The following is a 6,000-nucleotide window of genomic DNA, read 5'->3' as shown; positions in this document are numbered from 1 at the left end:
TTAAAAAATACATCAAGGTCAGGGAAGGATCATGATCTTAAGTAGCTTGCACTGTGTCAAACATACTTATTGTTTTATTTTAACATGGTCAGAGGATAGGAAAATGTGCTATAAATGGAAATTAAAGAGAAACAAACTGGGAACAGATGTCAGGAAGTATTATTTCATGCAAAGAATAATAAATATGTGGAATGGCTAACAAGGCAAGGAGGCTGAGGCAAAAAGTCTAGGAGACATTTAAGAAATAATTGGATACTCTCTTAGTTGAGGTCTGAAGTGGTATGTTTTTATGGGTGGATGCTTCTCTCTCTTCCTAATCTTCCCTCCCCTGGATACCTAACCGTCCTCATTCTCTTCTTGGGGGATCTTTCTAAAGTACTGTGCAAAACAAAAAAGGAAAAAGAAAAAAAAAGCACTGAGTGTGTTGAGGACCACACTGCTCAGTCACTGGGCAGCAAAATTGTTCCTCCTTCACCAGGTTTGATGTGGCAGGGAAGGGAATGCTGTGCTTCCCAATGCTGTAATCCTCGGCTGCTGCTGGGACACGAGGTCAGGTTTGCTCCTTGGCAGGGCCGTGCCTTCCTGCTGAGGTGGTTTCTGTGTGTGTACATCCATCTGCCCCTGCCCTCGGTGTTCTGAGCCTGGTGGCCACTTCTGGCTGAGCCTGGCGGGGACAAGGCCTCTGGTGCCGCTCTGCTTTGCTTCCTTGAGTGAAAGGTACAAGCACCCATGGCTTCTCTTGGGATGTCACTTCCTATCTGTGGTCCTGCTAAATATCTCTGTGGTGCTGGCACATGACAGCTCCTGTTCAGGAGACATTTCATAAATCCTCCCCCAAAGCCCAGATGTAAACCAGACTCATCCTGAATGCACGGCCAGGCAATTCCTGCAGTGGCTGCGACCACACGCGGCCGCTGGAATCTTGCATAGATCAGCTGAGCAGACATCCCAGCACAGCCCTGTTGGCCACTGGGGCCTCATCCAGCTTTGGAGACCCCTGTGGTTCCTGCCATGGCCCCAGCTCCTGTGCCATGTGCTAAGCCAGGCCAGCAGTGTGGCACCAGGGCCATCACCTCCTCCTCCTCCTCTTCCTCCTTGCTCCAGGGAAGCAGGCAGGCGTCACTTCACAGCAAGGGAGCAGCAGCCCAGCACGGCCAGAGGGGGAGAGGAAGGGAGGGAGAAGCAGCGGGAAGAAAGACCGAAGGAGGGAATCCCACCTGAGGGAGGCTGTCCTGCCCACTCCTCAAAGGCAGCCAGGGACACAACTGCTGCCAGGCTCCAGTGTCCTTAGGCTTAGGAAGCTGTCCCCGCAGCGGCAGCCGCTGCTCTCTGCTTTGCTGGCAGACACGGGGGCTGGGGCAGCCTGGCTCCCCGGGGCTGGGCTGTGATCCGGCCTGCCCCGTGGTGCCTGCGGCCGGGCCGGGCGGCTGCTGCTGAGGCAGGGGCCAGCCCCGGCGGCCGCGGCGCTTCGCTGCTGCCCCACTGGGGCTGGCGTTTCCCGGTGACAGCTGCGGAGGGCAGGGGCCGCTGTCCCCGCGGTGAGCGGAGGCGGCTGCCGCAGCCCTGGCACCGCTGGCTCCCGGTGACTCAGCCCACACGTGATGTTCGGCCCGGCCCGGCCGCCTCGCACGGAGCTTCTGTAGCAGCCTTCAGCTTCCTTTCCGTGTCAGCTTTTGCTCTGCTGAAATGCCCTGCAGGTTATTCCTGCAGCTGCTCCGTGTTTTCTGGAGATTCCTCCGAGCTGCTGCTCTCTTCATGAACCAGGAGCTCCCTGAAATGTCTGGGTGCTGCCGCCTTCAATCACACATTCCACCCCTGGCAAGCCCCGCACTCGCTCTCTGCTTGACGAGACCATTACTCTTAGTGCAATTTTCTCTTCTCTTGGTCTGCATATGCCCAGAACTGCTGAGATTTTAAAGCGTTCTTCTAGGATATCTGTATTTGAAAAAAAAAAAACCCAAAAATGGCTTAGGTACACCGTGTTTTCCCAAATCTAAGCCAAGTGAGTGCTGGTTTTCATAATGTTTTGGGCCAAGGAAAGCAGCAGATGATGATATATTTATTTTATGTTGGTGTTGATTTACTTTCTGATTATTCAGGTTGCTTAGTCTATTTTTAATTTTTTTTTCTTACAGGCCCTTTTGCAAGTGTAAGTAATAGTGGGTATGCTCTCATTGTGTTTCACACAATGGGATTTCACAGGAGCCCATAATCTCCATATCATACTGTGCTTGGACTTTTTAATGAACTGATTGATATTTTGAGAGATTTTCTTTTCTGTGTGTCAGTTCTTTGCTACCTATTGATAAAACAAATTGCTCACCATTTTTCTGAGGAGATTTCCTCATTTAAGTATTTACTGACCATTTGTAGGTGTGCAAGTACCTGAGAAGTTTTACCCCAAGGCTCACACTGGCCATAGATTGCTCACAGAAATGTTTTCTTCTCCTTCTAGGCAGTTTCAACAGTTTATTCATTCATTCCAAATATTTATGAAGAGGTCCTCAGTGCTGGGGACAGAGGGAGCCTTTTGAATAAGGGGAATGCAGTGGTCCTGTAGCAGCAGCCACTGATGACTTTTTAATGTGTTGTGTTTCATGTGGCTTGAGACTGGAAAAACAGGCGAGGGCTCCTTGCCTTGAAGCTGGGCCTGTTAAAATCCTCCTCAAAAATTATTCCCAAATCCCAGGGAAGTATGGCTGGGGGGTGTCATTTAATCCAATGTGGAGGCTAGAGCTGTGCTCCCATCACCATCAGTGCACCTCCCCTCAGTGCACCAAAATCCAGCTGTTTGCACCCATCCAGGCCACACTGGTTCAGCCAATCTTTGCCAAAGCTATGGAAGAGGCCCCCTCTCCTCAAAAAGGACACACAATACCAAAGATGCCTTTTCCCAGTAGTGTGAATCCTGTGGGTGATTCCACGGGGCCACAGAAGTCCCGGAGGACATGGTGTGTCACCTCCCATGGAAAGGTGGCAAGAGGGACGCAGCTGCAGCCTCACCTCTGAACTGCCAGTGCCACTTGGGAAGTGTTGTTTTGGGATATCACCTGAGCTTGTTGTCCAAGCACAAAATTGTGGGTGGTGCTGTGGAGCTTCCCTCCAGATGGGATGGGGCTGATCAACCCCAAGCTCAAGTCCCCAAATGCTTTGCCCTTCTTTCTTGCTTTTAATAGTAGAAAGACAGATCTTGCAGTGCAAGAATTTGCAGGAAAACAGGTTTGAAGGCATGTCGGGGTGGAGATCCCACCTGGGGGTTTTGACCCTGGGGCATTTGCAGGGTTATTGCAGCAGCTGGAGGTCCCTGAAATGCGGAGCTGTGAGAGGGCATCTGTGAGCAAGGAGGTACAAGAGAGATTTCCCCAAAGATGTTTTCCTGTTTATTATTTTCTCTGCACACAGGTGACTTGGTACTTGCATTTTAATTGCCTTAGTGGCCAGCAGCACTGGAACTCCAGCACTCAGACATTAGCTCTTGTAATGGGATGGTATTGGAGAATACATAAAACCAGGTAATTGCATAAATGGCATTTTTGGATGCCAGCAAGTGCCTCAGACCCTCGAGGAGTGACATTTTACAGGAGTGGATGGGAGAAAAACAGCAATCGCAGCACAAAACCCAAATCCATAGTGTTTCTGAGAGGAGCCTGGGAGGTAGCAATAATTTCCTGAGTTTTCTGGCCAGTTGGCAGCCCTGGCTGAACACAGCACTGCTGGGAAACTATATAGTGCATTTCAATAATTAGTGGCACTTTTCCTGCCTGGCAAATCAAACCTCGGAGGGCTTTTTAGCCTTCATGGCATCTCTGCTCTTGGCAGCAAAAGGGACAAATAAGCAAAGCCACCTCAGGAGCGGATGGGTGGCCCAGGCAGAGATAGAGAGAGAGAGAGAGAGAAGTGTCTGCTTGATCCCAGCCACCTGCGCATGGCTCAGGGCTCTCTCTGCACTCACAGAACGCAGCAGCCATCCCACCACCCTCTGAAAAACATGTGGTGGCCTCCTCCAGGCCTCTCCCTAAAATAAACTCACTCCTGCAGAACCTCAGAACAAATCTGCATTTTTCTGTGGCCGAGGAACAAGGTGTGCAGAGTTAATCCCCTACTCCAAGATCCTGTGAGGCAATGGCATGCAGAAGTACAAGGTTACAAAAATGCCTCTAGAACCAGTGGCTGGGAACTGTAAATACCTTCCAGGCAGTCCTTAGGCACATCAGGAGATGAGCAAGCAAAGCAACTGGAATTTATAAACTTGCATAATTAATTATTCTTTGCAAGGAGAACAAACATTCCCATGTTCCAGCTCTCTTAGGGCCTTTGACAATTGGGCTCCTTTCTGTAAATAATGTTATGTAAGTTTATACATTTCAGTTAGTGCTTGTTCTAGCCTCTTCACAGCCCAAGGATGTTTTCACTCCAGTTTATTATTTCAGCTGTGGACAGATCATTTTGCCCTGGTGCATCCATAATGGGATTTAAATTAAGATGCTTGCAAGCAGTGTAACAGTAGTGAAATAGTGTCTGGAAAACCTTGGTACATACCCAGGGAGAACGAAAGAAAGAAATTAGCTTTACATTGGAGCACTGGGCAAAGTGTCTGCACCCTTCCCTACCCGGCAGGACAGGATTCCTCTGTCTGAAGAAAAAACCTGTGAAGGACCAGTGCCGTACCCGGGCTGCATTGCCTGCAGGGTTGCTTGGGGACATGGTGTAATGGCCATGGATGCTTTTATTCCAGAGCACGGGAGCACCTTTGAGTCATCCAACAGCCCTGTAACTGCAGCGTGCTGCAGTCAGAGCTGGCTGAAATGCTTAACCCCAACGGCTTAATCTCCAGCCATTCCAAATTAGTACAGCTCCATTAACTCCAGAGGACTATTTACATGGGGGAGGTTAAATGTGTACAGGATCAGGCTCAAATCCTGCAGTGATTCCATACTTGGGGCAGTGGTTTACTAATTTACAAGGCTAGATCTCATCTCTGCTGGTTTCTGAAGTTTTATTTATTTATAGTGAGCACATCCATATCAGGGGGATTTCTCCAAGCAGCATAGAGAAAATGCTTCATCTACTTCAATAATGTTGCTGATCCCAGTCCCTAATGCAGGAGATATCTTCCCTCCATGTCATTCTTCAGTAACCTGTGGCTATGAGGCTGGATATTAAAACTTGATACGTGGATTATTTAATTTCCCTTTGTCCTGTTTTTTATTTCTGAATTATTATTTATTATATGATTTGTTATCTGCAGATCCTACAACAAGAGGAGAAAAGCTTTGCGATCTCCTGCTTTGATCTATTGTAATTCTGATGCACCGGGGGCCACATCCTGCACCCCGGATGGGCTGGGCAGTAACAGTGTGTCTAAGTCAGCACTGAGGCATGGCAAACCGCCCGTGGCCTCGGGTGGCTTTTAGGAGCACAAATCCACCTGAAATGGTTACAGGAGAACAGTGGCAGGTCTTGGGGGAAACCAGGTGAGTCATGAGCGCCTGGCGGAAGAAGCCATTGGCAGCGGGATGGTGCAGAACAGGGAGTTGGGAGTGAGGCCCCAGGGTGCTCTGCAGGCTGGGCACCAGCGTGCTGGACAGGTCTCTGCACCCAGGGCTTGTAACTGCTGTCCTGACAGAGAGCCCAGAGGGCTGGCAGAAATTCCCTTCTGGATAGAGCCTCATGAGTGCCTTGGAGGGTGCTCCAAAACAGCCCATGTAGGTCCCACTCCAACACTGCCACCATATAAATGAGCCCAAGCACTCTCTTCGCCCTGGTTTTGGTGACCCTTCTGCTCCTGCCATCCAAAGAAGGAGCCCTCAGCCAGGAGCAGCAGCCCCAGGCCTGATGGCACAGTGCCTCTGCCACTGGTGTGCAGCTCCCATGGGCTGAGCAGGATTTCACTATGGTAGCAGCTGTGCCCAAAGCTGAGAGCTTTGCCCAGGGTTGGGAGTGTCTTGGAAAACCTCCTGTACACGGTGTTGGCACAGCTTCCTTTGCCACCCAGAATCA

The sequence above is a fragment of the Motacilla alba genome, chromosome 3 (assembly GCF_015832195.1).
Source record: "Motacilla alba alba isolate MOTALB_02 chromosome 3, Motacilla_alba_V1.0_pri, whole genome shotgun sequence".
Taxonomy (NCBI): domain Eukaryota; kingdom Metazoa; phylum Chordata; class Aves; order Passeriformes; family Motacillidae; genus Motacilla; species Motacilla alba.
Note: the sequence above shows the minus strand (reverse complement) of the source record.